At 39.9% G+C, this 16,765-nt stretch overlaps 1 protein-coding gene across 9 annotated transcripts in view; it reads right to left on the bottom strand.

Moving 5' to 3' along the window:
* Positions 1-16,765, bottom strand: part of R3HDM2 (R3H domain containing 2) — a 168,177-nt gene that overhangs the window by 87,914 nt on the left and 63,498 nt on the right. Inside the window, exon 1 of one of the 9 annotated variants that reach the window (XM_044443188.1) lies at positions 10,254-10,473. The exons of 4 other annotated variants lie outside the window; for them this stretch is intronic. The gene's annotated coding sequence lies outside the window, so the exon portion shown is untranslated. Of the gene's footprint in view, positions 1-6,908; positions 7,010-8,270; positions 8,391-10,253; positions 10,474-16,765 lie in introns of those variants that run through there. 4 more of the 9 variants (XM_044443186.1, XM_044443187.1, XM_044443185.1 and 1 more) reach the window with 4 other exon arrangements.

Below are 16,765 nucleotides of genomic sequence, written 5' to 3'. Positions count from 1 at the left end.
ACTTTCTATTAGAAGGTTAAAATTCCAATTTAATGAATGGCTCTAAGCTGAGCATCACCCATGAGGCAATACCATCTTCTTTTATTTAATTCCAGGATCAGACCTATTTTTAGGGAAGCCAGACATCCATTTTTCCATATCTATAAAGCAAATATATCATCATCATCATCATCATCCAGGTGCAGGGCTTTGATCCTCAAAAGAGTAGGCATTTATTATAATATATGACACTAGCACTTGGAAAAGAACAAGTGATGCAGCATATTTCAGATGAGAACACCTTATAGTAAAAGAAGAAATAAGTGTCACAGAGATTGCTCCAGAAGATCTGTCAAGAAGATACTTCCTACATCACAAGTCACTAAACTGCAAAAAAGGAAATGCAGAAAATAAGATACACGCTAAGGATGCCTGGCTAACTTTTGTCTTCATTCACCAAATACTGAAGCTTCATGTCTTCCACACCTTCCAGTTTAGGACCATATGGACACAATACATTATTGCATCATACCACTATATTTCTCATTGGTTCATAAACAGTTACATCGAACTAAATATTATGCCAAAATGTGTCTGCCCCTAAATATTGCTGTGATGAGTCTATTAACATGTAATATAATTTATGCTGTAGTCTGAGTTTCCTCTAACCCACTGACAGCCAGAGGTAGAACCTTTGTAAAAGGAAACAGAACATTGTGACATTATGTTACATAAGTTCTGTTAGATATTATGAAGAAGGGAGTGTGACTGTGCATTTACCATAATAACTGACTGAGCCCCACAATATCACATAAATGCAAGCTCAAATGATAGATATACCACAAGAAAACATATCTTCCAGAATCAAGCATCTGTTGTCACAAAAATTCAGAAAGGAGCCCACACATCTGAAAGAATAGCTGCTTGATCATCCAGACTAAGAGAAAATCATAAAAATAAAATCGAATTCCTCTTCTTATACCAATAAAACAGGGAAATAAGAACAAAGAAAATACAAGGCAAAATGTTTCAAGTTGCTTTTGGGAGAGTGTGAGCACACACTTCCATAGGTCAGCGAAATCACAGAAGATTAGAAAACAGAAAGTTGATCCTGAAAGCCATTTGTCTAGGCCTTCACTATGGCCATTCAGTCAAAAAAGAAGTTTTTTCACTTCTTTCCAAAACAAAATTCTCAGCAAGGACAGGAAAAAAAACCACAAGCCACAGCAACCTTTTGATGCTCAAGTATTTCAGTTCTACAACTCTGCACAGGGTTTTTGTATTAACGTCACATCTCACTGAATTAGTATATCCTGCAAGGTTAAATGACGCCGTTCTTGTTTTCTATTTGCTCATTGGCCTCCAGGTCAGCCAATCTGAACCATGCCTCCATGGCAACAGGTTCTATCACTATGAGCAACGACAAGTTTTTTTTAATTATCCTCTATGTTCCCAAGTTTCTTTTTTTAAACCCAAACCTGTCTCATGTGTTTGTCGTGCAACAACATTTCAAACAAAGCAGGAAACTTCTCTTGTCAAAAGTGGTCTAGCATACATTAAACATAAAAAACAAAGCACTGAAACATGTGGTCTCTGCTAGTCAATGTAGAAAACCTAGCAAAACACCACACCCGCTCCTATACAGCTGAAGGCAGGGACATGACAAATGCAAAGGGGGAACAGCGCAAACAACCTGCATGGATAGTCTCCTAGTTGGCTCAGAGCAATAAACACACCTGAGCCAGGTATTTTTACAGAATATATTGCCTGACTCAAAAGATGTGTTGCAAGCAGATGATCCTCCTCCAAGCAGTCATAGCCACAGACCATTTTTCCTTGCAAAAAGGTCTTTTCCAAGTACAAATCACCCAGAAAGAATCTCTGAGCATACACAGAGCGGTTTTATGAATCCAATCTAATGTTTACCTCCAAGAACCCTCCTGGGGTTCCCCTTGAACATGCCTGGGTCCTATCCCTTCACAAAGAGCTCTCTGAAAGTAACTAGACCTCCTCTCTGCACACTGATAATTTAATTGGGCCATCTGCCTCTGTTGATGACTTGTCAGGTGGTCAAGAGCTGAGGCCACCTGGTCTCCATCTAAGAACCCCTCATTCCTAGAGTTCCCTCCCACTAACTTTACAGCTTGGTTATTTCCAGGAACTTCCTTTCCTACCTAATCATCTGGCCTTGCGATAAGTAAGTACATCTGCCTCCTTCATCGCAGTATTTCAGCATGTCCCAGTCTCCCCTGTTCCCCTTTAATTTTTTTTTCATATTCCAATGCTGAATCTTCTGAACTAGAGCTAGCAGTCTGTTAAGAATGATTGCCCAAAGAGGCCATCCTTCTCATTTCTAACAAAATGCAAGATAGTTTTCTCAGTGCATCTCCCTGCAATTTCCCCCACTGACCAAAGACAACTGATGGCACAAAGGCTGAAACTAGCAGAAGGTCACTAGCAGAAGCTCCTCTATGGGCACAAATTGACACTTGACTGCAATAAACAGGAAGAGTTTTCTTGCAATAATGCCATTTACCAATGGCCTGCACTGGGGTGATAATGCTATTGTGAGAATCAAGTTATAACCAGCCCATCCAACCCCTCCATCGAGTCCTTTAACACTGTCTTGTTATAACAACCAACTTAGATTGAGGGGTAGTCAAGGACTGACAAATGAGTAATGAAAAGAAGGCAAAGGACCCCCACCCCCCCAGCAATGGAGAAACAAAAAGACTAGGGTAGAATAGTGCAGAAAAGGATTTGCAGAAATAACCTTTTGCAACAAACTGTTGAGCTGCAGAGATCTTGTGCACAGACTTGCCAAGTCAATCCATTAAAAGGTGCATCAACTGAATCATTTGGGAAAGCATCTCTGGCTCAGGAGCAAAGAAACAACTCTAGCAATGTCCACAAATAACCTTGATTTAGCTGTTACAAGGCTGGCTTGTAACAAAGTAACCTCTAAGGAACTAACCATACAATCCCATACTAAGTTATTCACCTAGAAACTGCAGTTATAATTCTCTCAAATGCCCTTAACTAGAGGTTTATCAATTATATAATTGCACCACTATAAATTCATTAGTCTTTAATATGCTAAAAAAATATTTTTTGGACTGAGTAGCCATCTTTTTAACAACTCTGATGAGCCAAACCCTTCCTTACTTCTTTCCTTTCCTTCTATTTCTTTCAGAAAACAACATGCCAAGTATTGAACTGTGGTACTTGCAACTGGAAGAGCCTACTGTATTACTCAAGCGGGGAGAGAAACTGTTATAAACTGCCCAGACTGCTTCAGCTAGAAAGAAAACTAACCAACTAAACAGATGATCTTTTGGCATTCTCCCATAATTATGTCTCTGATTTCAGTCCACAGTTCTTCTGGTTCACAGTCTATTAAACTGTGTAAACTAAGTAAGGCAAAAACTTTACTCAGGAGTGTTAAGTAGCATTTTTGCACTATGCCTTTTTTTAGTGATCTTTCCCAGCTTTGCTATTAAGAGAACATGGTCACTACTGAAATCTGCTCCCAGTCTTATTTTGGCAATGAAAATACTAACCCTCCATCCTTCACAACCAATTATGCAGTATATTTGATTTCTATATTGGCCATCTGGTGATATCCATTTTTTCAGTCATCTGATCAGTTGCCTGAAGTACGCATTTGCAATTGACAGGTTGTTGGCTTTACAGAATTCCCTACATTTGCATTCCAGTCACCTATAATGATCATCAGCATATCTTGTCATAGTGTGCTGTAAATTTCCTCTCGAACACCTGGATTTCTTTTTCTTCAGTATTCCTTGTTGGGGCATAGACTTGACTGATGGTTAGGTGTTCCATTAATTCTGACTGCTATGATTTGGTCAGACCATGCATTATAGCCCCTTACTGTCTGTACTACATCTCAGTATTAGAGACATTTGTCTTTTCCAGAGTAAGCACTTTGTGTTTGTTGAACTGAAAATGCCCTATTCCAGTCCACTTTAGTTCACTCACACCAAGCACTATGTTTAACTATTCCATTTCCTGCTTTATGGTTTCCAGTTTGTCTTGATTCATAATTCTCACGTTTCATGCTCCAACTGTATGTGCTGTGCAGCGTCAGGCTTTTCTTTTTTGTGTATCTCTGCCACTAGACTTCCTTTCAGTTGTGATCACGTTGCACTGTTAGCGGCAGTGCTACTCATATTTGCTCTCTGTTCTTCAGTAGCTGACTGGGTGTCTTCTGGCACTATCTCATTTCCTTTTGGATTGTTACATCACAGGGTTTACAAGTAAGAAAGTCTAGAAGTGGCTTACCGTTGCCTTCTTCTGCATAGTACTAACCAGAGTTAGCTTGAGCATCACTGCCGTTGCCTGTGAAAGATCCTTTGCCAGTGTTGCCTTCAACTACCACTGCTGCCTGGTAGCTGCCCTTCAGGAATGGCTCCACCTCTTTGCCAATACAGATATACATTATCTTCTACTGATGTAATCATTACTACTGAAGATGGGAGCTGCATCTTACTCTGGTCTTTCTGCTTTCACCATTCCACTTTGGGTGATCCTCTAGGAGGCCATTCTAATGAGACAGTCTGGCCTTCTGGCAGCATTGCTCTCAGCTTCTCCCACACCACATCAAGGTTTGCATCAAAGAGGGGAAAACTGAGACTTAAGTATAGTATAATATACTATAGCATAATAAGTGCTAGTGGTGTAACAGCAGCTAGGTCACTTTGTTTCTAAGCAGTTTCACTGAATTATGTTCTATACTGATTCCATCATGGTCCAAATCTTTGACAAATTAAACAATATATTGTCTAGTGATGAGTAGTCAATGACCTAATAGCATGTTGATTCCTACACTGTCAAGAGGATATACATTTTCATCAGTTGTCTGGGCATTCAGGGATGGTACCCAGGAGCAAACAACTTCAATCATGCATTGGGCTGTATTTGGATGGAGCCACCTCTGTTGTTCACCCATTTTAGTCTTAGGACTAAGGAAGATCAGCATCATACATGGGTACTGAGTGAATGTGCCATGCACTATCAAGTACTCCATCTGGAGGGGACTATATGTGTGGGATATGGCAGACATGCAGGATCTAACATACTAAATCTTATACCCTACATGTTTCAACAAAATTAGGATTTTGTGACATGCCCTCAAGCTAAGTGCAGACTATGTCCCAACTGTTTACTAGGTAATAAAAAGTGGAAGTAAACTACTCTACTTGCACGTGGTAGGCATGTTATGAGCGGAGTCGGCTGGAGCCGGGGGTCAGACTAGATGGCCTGGGAGGCCCCTACTGACTTGCTTTGTTTCTATGTTTTACTCTACTCCAGGAACAGATCAGGGATGAGATCAGTCTTCACACTGGTTATAAAATAGTTAGCATAGCCTTAGGGTTCAAACATTTTGAAAAGAGGTTTTTAAAGAAAGTACTAAAATGCTGAGTTTAAATATTGAGGTAAGTCCTGGAATCGCACTATTGTCAATATTTGATAGAAAACAATGCAGATGGAAAATCAAAGAATTAATATTGAATTTATTAACAGCAACAAATTTAATTATAGCAAAAAATTGGAAAGTAAAACATGATTATCAATTGAGTGATTGGTATAGAAGTTTGGAATATAACTATTAATGATGAATTAGCTTATGATATTAAAATGAAAATGCTATATAAATAAGAATAAATTTGATGATATTTGGAGACCATTTATTGAGTATGTGCTCACAAAAGAGAAAGGATTTGAATCTCCACAAGATTCATTGCAATTTTAGAAGAGGGACAGAGCTTCTTGAAATACCAAATAATTTAGCATGTATCCACTGGTCCCAGTGATGGGTTGCATGGTTTCATTACATTATAGTATGATTTTAATTGAATGTTTTTTCTTTTAGTTGTATTTTTGTAAAATTTAATTTTTTAAAAACTAACATTTAAAAACTAGGAGCTTGAAAACCATTTTACTCTTAAAGAATTTCCAAACCAAGTAACTAGAGTACAGACCAGTTTCTTCAATGAATAAGCATAAGCAAGAAACATTTCCCTTTATTAAATATTAGTGAAACAAAATTATTGGTATTAATCCAGAAAGCTATAAAGTAAACCCTGAATCAACTTGCTCTAAAATTGGACTCTTACAAAAATGAGTCAGTCCATTCACAGAAAAGCTGAATTAAGGATACATTTCAAGGATTGTGTGCCACATTTTGTCAAGTACCAATGATTTGCCAATAAATTCTTATATTGCTCACATCAACTTTTTTCTCTTTTTCTTTCCTTTTTTGTGGGAGTGGGAGATAAGAGTTGGCTTTTTAGTATGCTTCTGAATAACTGACACTCGGGACAAACTAGTGGAGAGGGCTTATGCCCTTGTGTTCTGCTTATGGAACTTCTGGGATAATCTGCTAGCCAAAGCTGGAAACGAAGATTCCACTAGATGACCTGTTGACTAGATTCTTAAGCTCACTACCAACCAATTTAACCAGCTGTGTAATTTTAAGTGATTTCATTTGAGATAGGTGCTGCAGGCCTATGATCCACCAAACTAGATGCAGCCAGCTTGCCAAAGCTCTGCTTTTCCAGAGTCTTGATATCTGCCTCCACATGTAAGCATACTTTTACTGTCCTAAGAAGGATGCTTCTGGCCCACTACAGCACGAGAGAGACTGTTGGTACAGAATCTATTACAAGGCTCTACCTAACATTCAGTGAAGAAGATGACTGAACAGCAAGACAGTTTCTAGAGAGTAACACAATATTTGAAAGAGAAACCAACAAGATGAGTTCTGCTGTTTGCTAAACCAACTGAACATTAAGTCCATGTTATGGTCTGGAGTAACAGATGCTAGAGCAGGGACAGACAATCTGGTACCTTCCAGATGTTTTGTAATGTCACTCCCATAATCCCATAAAGCAAATTTCTGAACATACCTGAACATCAGTCATTGTGGGTGAGGCTTATGGGAGTTGCAGTCCAGAGGAAGTACTTTTGTGCAGAGACTATAGTCTGGGCAGGAGGTACAGGGAGAAGGGCTTCAGCTGACAGTGGAAAATGATAGGAGTAGTAAATGGGTATTAATATTCATTGTAGTTATCAGAGCAAGCCTGGGCAGTCCACTCTTTCTTTCTGTGTGTGTGAGAGAGGGGGGAGTGGGGGAGGTCAGAACAGATGGAGTGATCTCAACAGTTCATCATCATGATGGTGAGTTCAAATAATATTTCATCAACAATTAGCATTAGACAGTGACTAAGAATTTTTGTCGATATCATCTTTGAAGGGTCACAGTTTCATTCTAAAAACATGCAGTCAATCCAGAAAGCTAGCTAAGTTAATGCCCATACAGCTACCATGACAGCATAGTATGCATCATGGCTTTGCAGTACCAAATGCTATAAGGGGCTATACCTGAGATTAATTTTAGATAACTTCCTGGAACAGCTAAAAAAACTTCATCCAGCAACAACTCTAATCACCACTTGTTAGAAAGAGGCACTCCATGGTTTTCTGTGAGGAAAGAGTACCAGGTGACACAGACCTTTGGTAAAGGAGGCATGGTAGTTCTCCTCTCTCAGTATGAAAATGACAATGCAATCACCATTCAGATGTGATGTCTGACAAGGTAAATCTTAAGGACTGGAAGGTAATTGATACATATCAGTTGGCAAAGCTCCCATCTTTTCTTCCTGGACCAGAATGGCTAGCTCCCTGGAGAGGGAGGGAATGTAGTACCACACAGAAACACATCTTGTTTTAATTATTTAAAAATGATTTGGTTGCTATCAAGGCTCTGATATGCAAGAAGGAAAAAAGGGGGGAAAGGATTTTGCTTACAGAAGGGTTTGCTCTCTGGACACAATAGAGACTTAAAGTAGTTTTTCCCCTCACCCTGCTACATTGCATCTTGTTTCTCTTCCCCTGACCCCATCCCTTTAGAGGTTATATAGGGGAGAAATTGTTGTTTCTTTTCTATACTTTCTCCTATTTTCAAGGATTACAAAGAATCATAAGAGGGCTGATTGCTTTTTCCTTCATCCCCCTTCCCCATTTCCATGCTCCTCCTATTTGGGTGATGCACCAAAAAAAAAGCAAGGGCTTTCCCCTTCGATGACGTAAAATCCTTGAGAGAATCCTTTTCAATCTAGCTATTCAGCACAGACAGGCATCAACAATAAAATCCACACAACAAGGTTCAAGAAATATCTTTAAGCATTAATTTCACAAATTTCACAGCTACAAACAAGGCAATTAAGGAGAAATGAAGAGGGTTTGGGATTTTTCAAGCAAGTATTTACCAGTTTCATATCAGAAGGCTGTTCGGTGCACCCACATGCAGACGGGAACCGCTATCAGTGACGTCAGAATGGTCTCCTGGCAACAACTAAGGGGGCTGTCCACCATGGGGATTTCCTGAAAATCTAGCATGAAAATTACCCACCTCCTCTAATGTCAAGATGTGCGACACTGCATTGGAATTCCTTTTAACCCTTTCCTGTAAAGACACTGCTGCCCTGGCATAGTTCTTGTTGTCCAGTGCCCTGATTCCTTCAGCTAACACTGGTGGGAGGGGTAATTCTAGGGGCTATCAACCACATGAGAATACAGCACCAGCTGCTTGTTTCCAGAATGGAAAGAAAATATGCCAAATCATAAAAATAGCTCTTAACTCTTTCCTTCTCAAAAGTCTGATAAAGCATCTGTGCTACACAGAACAAAATGTGAATGAGAGAGCTCAAGCTGCATCTCTTTCATAAAACAAGCAAGCTGAAAGCTCGCAAACATATCTGATCCAACTTTTTCATTGATTTCTGTTGTTCACTGAACAGGTAGGATACCAAATGAATAGAAAGCCAGAAGTACTGGGGAGGAGGGGAAAGGAAAATAACAGAACTGAACCCTCACCGAATAGCAAAGAACGGTTCTCATCTCAGAGTATCTGTGTCCACTACTGGGCAAATAGAAGGCATCTGCCCAGATCCTCAACTCTGTCCCCCTTTTTGTTTTAAAAGATGTTAGCCATTTTAAAAGACAAATAAAGGTACTGCAAGTATCTCAAAGTATTGCAGCTTAGTTTGCATGTCCTGGACATAAGCAAATAAAGCAGAATCAAATATCTTGCATTTGAAAGCTAACAAACAGAAATAAACCTCTCACCTGAACTAGAAGAGATTATCTGGAATGGAGTTTGAAAAGAATAGGAGGGAAGGAGAGGCGATAGCTATTCAGCAACCTCACCACCACTCCTTCCCTTGCTGAATATTGGTTTCATAAGCACAAGGACAAAACTGAACAAAACACCCACTTGCTGAAGCAATTATCATTCAGCAGAGCCAGGAAAACATCCATGACAAAATCACCTACCATAGGCAGTTCTTAATTTTGTCTCCTTCCCCACCCTAAACCATGAAGTAGCCTAGCTTAGATTTTAAAAAGCATCTGCTTTAGATTTTTAGATTTTAACAAGGATCTATCCCTTTAATTTAAAATTACAATTGTAATAATACTGTGCATTATATTGTTTAAGCCAAAGAGAGTTTGAGGATTTAACTGGTAATTTGAAGGGTTGAAGATGGAGAGAAGCAGACCTGGGTAAGAGTCAGGGGACTCCCTCCTGGAAAGCCTAGCCCAGCATTAAAAACAAACAAAAAACAATTTGACCATCAAGACAAACAGAGAGGGAATTCAAAAGGCTTCAGTTTAATCTAACTGGGTTTATCAGCATGCAGCCAGCCAGCCGGCCAGCCCAGTGTCTGCTCAAACACAACAGCAAACATCGCTTCCTTGAAACTATACAAACCCTTACCTAAAGAAAAAGTGCAGTGCTTGTGTGTGAGAGTAGTGGGGAGATGCTTGGCTTCCCAGCTTCAAAGCCAATGAATGCAAAATCCTGTGAGAGTCCAGCACAGAGAGCTTAATGACACAAATGAGCTGACTGTGTTTATGGGGGATTCCCTTCTCTCTAGGTAGATAGATACACAGCATACCACAGAAAGAATGATGACATGGGAGCCATGGAGACCCTGAAAAGACTAGAGAAGGAGGCAATGTGATGAAGACATGAAATGAGAGATTCCTGGATCATTCAGAAGAAAAATCATTCTGAAAATCATATTTAAAAAGGCAGGAAGCCTCATCAGTGACGTATCGTAACAGCCAAATAGCTGCACAATTAAATTACAAGAATAGATCCGTTGCAATTGATGAGAGATTTCACTTTCTCTCTCTTCCCCACACCATTCCAAAAATCATCAGAGACTTTACTCTAAAAATAAACTCACCCCAGTGGAAGCTGCACTCTGAGCAGGTCATCTATTTCCCCTTCTCAACAAGGACCTCATTGCCATGAACAGTTATCAGAGGAATTTTGCCAGGAGACCTTGGTTCTTAGAATCCACTTTCTTTCCCCCTACACTGCCATGCCTGCCCCCACCCCCTGCCTCCAATGAAATGTGAATGCTCTGTGCTATTGCTACAACCAGCTAATTACTCTGACAAGCTGCTCAGAAGGAAGCAGACCCCAGCTGTTTGAAGGGATGGCATAGAGAGCTCTGCCAATGGCCACTTCCACACCCCCTCTTATCCTTCATTCAGACTTGAGCAGAACTGCCTCCGCAAGGCTTAGAAAAGGTGTTTAAAGATACAGCATCCTATTTTCTACCACTAGGCACAGCAATAGGGAGATCAGGGGAATTAAAAGGGAGAATCTTTTTCTACTGAAGCTGTGCTTGCAAGGAAACAGAGACCATTATCAGCACTGCTATCACCCTGTTTGATTCGGATTTACACACAGACAAGTCAGCTGTTTATATCTACCTGCTGTTCAAACTGAAAAAGTTGTATGTTGACTTTTCCCTGAACATACACATTTTCCCAGGCTTGCAATTTTTTCACTGACAACACACAGAAAAAGGTTAGCAGGCTGACCATCTTCATCTATTGTAAGCATTAAATGATTGCAGTTCTGATGGCACGAAAGGGTAGGAGATAGAAAACTCATATATAATATAATGGATCCAAGCTAAGTTAGTTGCACTTGGTTCCCACTGCTATCAACAGGCTCTTAAGTCACAAGTGGCTTTTCATATTGATTTCAGTGAGAACTAAAGGCAACTAACTTGTAATCTTTTACTGCAACACTGTAGCTCTGTATGAAAGTTCACATATGTTCACATTTCATAGAACAGTACACTAGACTGCAGGATGATAGGTCCTTCAAAATTCAAATGCTTCCTTATAGCTACAACAACCTGTTTTGCAGTGGTATGAAGCTTTCCCCAGTTACCTGCATAAAGTAAGACAGAACTGTGCAAACAGCTCTCAGAAGTGGGGGCTGAGATAGCACCAGGCCCAATTCTGAACAGACCTAGGCAGTTCGGCCCATTATCATCACATGCAAAATACAGCCATAGCACACCTCTGTGTTTTCCACACCACATAAACACAGCATAATGCTGTCACACCTGTCATGCTCCTGGCACAAGCTACTACACAAGACAGATATACCTGCCAGTCAAACAGTTGGAAGTAGCTGTAACTCAGCCCTGGCAGGTAAAAGTAAACTGCACAGATTATTTATAGGATCAAAATGAGACCATTAGGCTTATTCTGTTTTGCATTAAATTCTGCAGAAAACCTGGCATGCACATTTCAATCCCTGAGTAATTTTAAATTCTACAGTTTTTATTATATATTTCAGTTTTTAAACTGAAACTGTTCTAAAATTTAAACAAATTAAATGAGAATAAAAATACAGTAGTAGCTAATACTGAGAAAGTTTTATAGACCACAATCTCTCATATGAATATACCAGTCCATTTAAGTCATCTATAAATGCCTTGCTTCATGTTTCCCCTCTGCATGGAGAGAAGAAAGCAGAAAAGACAGAGCCTTTTTAGTGGTGATATCAAGGTTTCTGTAGCTCAGTTTTCAGGTAAGATTGCCTTGCTTCCACTGTGTGTTAGGTGAAAGGGCAATATTCCACAAGGAGTATACACTGTTCAAATGATATTTATTTATATTTATATTCCACCCAATAACCAAAGTTCAAAACAGTTTTAAAGTGTAAATTATTAAAATATAAAGCACAGCATGTAAAATTAAACAGCTTCAAAATAAAACTAATGCAAAACCAACAGCAGCACTGAATCTAAGAAGTATGAGCATCATTTTTAAAAACCAAAGAACTAAAGAGCTTGAGAGAATACAAGGATTTCACCTAAAGCAGTAACAACCACAATGTAGATGCCAAGTGAGCCTATCTGGGGAGGGAATTCTACAACCAGAGTGTCACCACTGAAAAGGCCATCTTGGTAGCCCCTTGCTTCCTGAAGAGGATTTTAAAAATCAACATTCTACACAAATCTGAAATCCTAGTTCAGACCAGCAACCTGGCCTGTTTATCAAATCTTAACAGAACTTCATATTTTTATTGATTTTCACACTTTGTGATTAGTTTTTCTAGCAAAACTTCTGACAGAGAATACATTTCATAAACCAAGTGTGGAACACACTGTATTCACCTGGACACTCTCGTGGCAGCCACCTCAGTATCCTATAACTCTGAAAATGCTTCTTTCTGTCACCAATTTCTACATGCAAAGAACAAGACTATTATGTGCAGTTCGTACAATTTATCCTACATCACAAAGAAATTCTGTTCTAAAAGCCAGTTACTTTCTATTAAAAGAGATCAACAAGACAGAGATAGTTGTTCAGAAGCTACAGCTTGTGCACAATGCAGCAAACAGACTAATAACTGGGGCTAGAAGTTCATAACATAACATCAATTCTGGCCCACTTGCAGTGGCTAACAACAACCTTCCGAACATGATTCAAGGTGCTGATTTTAACTTACACAACTTTACACAGGCTTGGACCACAATACCTGATGGAATCCTTCCGCCGGCCTGAATATATCTGGACATTACATTCAGAATCTGAGGTCTTCTTCTGAGGAAGGCTTGGAAGGTGGCAACCAAGGTAGAGGGCTTTCGCAATAGTGATCCCTTTATAGAATCATCTCCTCACTGAGGCCTGCCTGGTGTGAATGCTGTCATCTTTTCTGTGCTAGGTTGGGACTGCCATGTATTCCCAGTCATTTAATATCATTTAATTCCACATAATGGGGCACTTATTTCAACTGTCTTTTTAGCTTTTTAATTTGCTTTAAATTCTGTATATTGTATTTTTATGTGATATTTTATTATCTGTATCTCAGAACTGCCCAAAATGCTTCAGCTACTTGCCAGTACAGGAATGAAATAAATTAATCAATTAAATATAATAATAGCAATAATAATATTGTTCTGCGCATGCAGTCTGTATTGATATGCATCTATGATCAATCCTCAAACATCCTTGTTTTTAATTCTTGTTAAAAAAAAATTAGCCTGCCATACATTCAACATAGATTATAACACAAGAAATGGCTCACAAAGCAAACTTAGTTGGAAAACACTACTAAAACATAAAGAAAAACAAGGCCTAGGAGGCCAAAGATAAATGGCAAACGGAAAACAGATTCTGAACTCTTATTCTTGCTATGTCTTATGTAGTATCCTTGAAGGAGCCTTACAACGTTACCACACGGTGAACATGTTTATCAGTCTGACTACAATATGCTAGCTATTAAGGACCCAAAGGTAAAAAAGAAAAAAAATCAAAAATAGATTTTGGTGAAGTTCAGTGCTTGATTGCTAATAGGCAATTCTTACTTTTTAAGAGTAGACACATGAATTGTTATATATAAGCCTGTTCTATGTATGGAGCCATTATTTCCTATGACGCCCTTTGCTTATCTCTGATTCCATTTGTTTCCAACATAGTCTTTTCTCACTCCGGAAGATTTCGCTCACATTTAAACAATACCATCCTTTTCTTCTGACTTCTATCTTTACATCATTTCAAAGCATATACCTACCCACCTTAGCAAAACACTGTCAGGGGTTCTTCTTTCTTTCTAAAATGACCAAACAGTTTTATACAGGTTGGCAGACAACCTGCCTTTTTAACCACCAACATTTAACAATATTTATTTTTAAGTCTTATTTTAGGCAATCTGTGCACTTAATCATTTCTTTTAATGGTAAGCCTTCCCTGTAGAGATAGTGGCTCTAGGGTAGAAGAAATGCAAGTTGGCTCAGTTAACAAGCTTGAATGATGATGAGCTATAGGGCCACACCTCATATACCACCTGCCTGTTCTTTGCCTTTCACACCTGAATGCCAGTTATTTAGGCATAGCAGGTGCATACAGTGGAAACTAGGTCAGAGACACAGGAGAGACATTAAAGCATTTGTGCTTTACACTTGCAGTGGAGATGCCTCTAACTTGAAAAAAAGTCACTTGGCACAGTTGGTATTAAGGGCTTCAAAACAAGCAAATCCATGCAGGGCAGTTCCGAATGGAATCCCCACCTACTATGACCTACTCCTGCTCCATTGGGACCATTTGCTACCAAGAGAGAAGCCTTGTTTGTCCCTCACAAATAGGGGTAGTCACCATGTGGCTGAAACATGGTAATGAACAATTTGTCCAAACCTGCTATAAAGACTCCAGACAATGAGATGATATGAAGATGCATTATACCAAGCCAAACCACAGGAAGCAGCTGCTCTTCAAATCATCAGGTAGAGAATGCATTTCCTTCCTCCATGCTACTTCTTGACACCCATTTAAACTGGAGATACAAGACACAGAACCTATCAATGAGATATGACACCTTCTGCCCCATCAGCAACTCTTTCTCCTTGCCCACTCTTCCAAATTAGATGGCAGGGGAGGTTATACCAGGCAAGGAAGCTAACAGGCCAGCAGAAGTAACTGCAAGAAGAAGCAGTCACATCATCCTCTCTCACTATTTTGGGCCATTTACAGAAAAAGCAGGATCTCTAGGTTTAAATCTTTGAGTCACATTTGAACTCTGTATTAGCTTAGTTCAGCCCTTCTACTAAAGCAAGGGGGGAGGAAGTAGGCTATCAACAATCTAGAAACTCTATGTCCCTGACTAGCAAAATAGCAGGAAACAGTTCGGGGAGAGCCGTGTTAGAAACACACATCTTATCAGCAACAGAAGCAAGCCAGTCCTTGGTTAAGCAACTGACAAAAATACAAGGCCAAGCCCGTAAGAATATGAACTGGTTCTGCTCAATCTAGCAGTTGTTTCTCAACTTTCACACTATAGGAGTTCATATTTTACAAGGTCCATTCTCCCCTCTCTCTTCATAAGATTTCTGAAAGACCATGTGCAGTAGGTATCAGACATGATCCATTATGGTTCCTTGCATGACCTCACACAACATTACATTGATATTTATTATATTGATACATGAAACCACTGGGAGAGGTCATCAGGAGGTTTGGGCTGCGGAGTCACCAGTATGATGATGACACCCAGCTCTACCTCTTGTTTACATCTACTCCAGGTGAGACAGTGGCTGTACTGAACCAGTGCCTGGCTGAGGTAATGGGCTGGATGACGGCCAATAAACTGAGCCTCAGTCCAGATAAGACAGAAGTCCTGTTGGTGGGCGGATCGAGGTTTCAGGTAGGTGATTTTGACCTTGTTCTGGATGGGGTTGCACTCCCTCTAAAGGACAGGGTCCTCAACCTGGGAGTACTCCTTGATCTGGAGCTGTCACTGGAAACCCAGGTGGCAATGGTAGCAAGGAATGCTTTCCTACAGCTTCAGCTGGTCCATCAGCTGCATCCTTACCTGGACAAGCACTGTCTAGCAATGGTGATTCATGCTCTGGTAACCTCCCGGTTGGATTATTGTAACATGCTCTATGTGGGGCTGCCCTTGAAAATGGCCCAGATACTTCAGCTGGTACAAAATAGAGCAGCCAGACCGCTGACCAGGACCAGACATTATTCTCATACAACTCCAGTCCTCTACCAACTCCACTGGCTTCCAGTTGGAAGTCCGGGCACAATTCAAGGTGCTGGTTTTGACCTATAAAGCCCTAAACGGCTTGGGACCAGGATACCTGAAGGAATGCCTCTTTCCATATATGCCATCACACCCCCTTAAGATCGGTGGGAGAGCCCCTGCTCTGACCTAAAGGAGGTAAAAAGGACATCTACTCGGAACAGGGCCTTCTCTGTGGTGGCGCCCAGATTATGGAATATGCTCCCCAGTTGAGGTTTGCCTGACGCCAAGCCTATATTCTTTTCAGCACCAGGTTAAAACCTTTTTATTTAATCGTCATTTTAAAAATTAATATTTTTACCATTTTTACAGTCGCTTTTGTTACATGTGGTTTTTATTGGATTTATTTGTTCTGGTTTGATAATTTTATTGTATTGTTCTGTTCTATCGATTGTTTTATGGTTTTGCTTTTAATCATGTAAGCTGTCCTGAGACGCAATAGTGAAGGACGGCATACAAATGTTTTAAATAAATGAACATTTTAAAGAAGCTAGCATTGAGTTTGATCATTTTGTATGGGAACCAGCAACATTCAGCACTAAGGTCACAGAAACTGGGCATCAAGATAAGGCCTACAATCAAAATTACAGACACTGCCTCCCCCTTTTTTTCAAGAGTTGTGCCACTCAGGAATGAGGAGAGGTCAGAGGGCCAAATCGCTCTTCTTTCTCCTCATCAGCAGCTTGCTGAGATTATACAACTCAAAGTGGGTGGGGGAAGAAGGTATGTCAGCATAAGGATGTTCCTCTCCTTAGCACTAAACTGTCTAAAACGTGTTACCTGTTGTGTATTATGACCTAATATGGGAAGCAAGACCAGTCAGAGAAAAATGGTGCATCCTTTCTTGATAAATTACACAAT

Source organism: Varanus komodoensis, unplaced genomic scaffold, assembly GCF_004798865.1.
Source record: "Varanus komodoensis strain SLA01 unplaced genomic scaffold, ASM479886v1 scaffold41, whole genome shotgun sequence".
Classification (NCBI taxonomy): Eukaryota; Metazoa; Chordata; class Lepidosauria; order Squamata; family Varanidae; genus Varanus; species Varanus komodoensis.
Note: the sequence above shows the minus strand (reverse complement) of the source record. Positions and strands in the feature narration are given on the sequence as shown.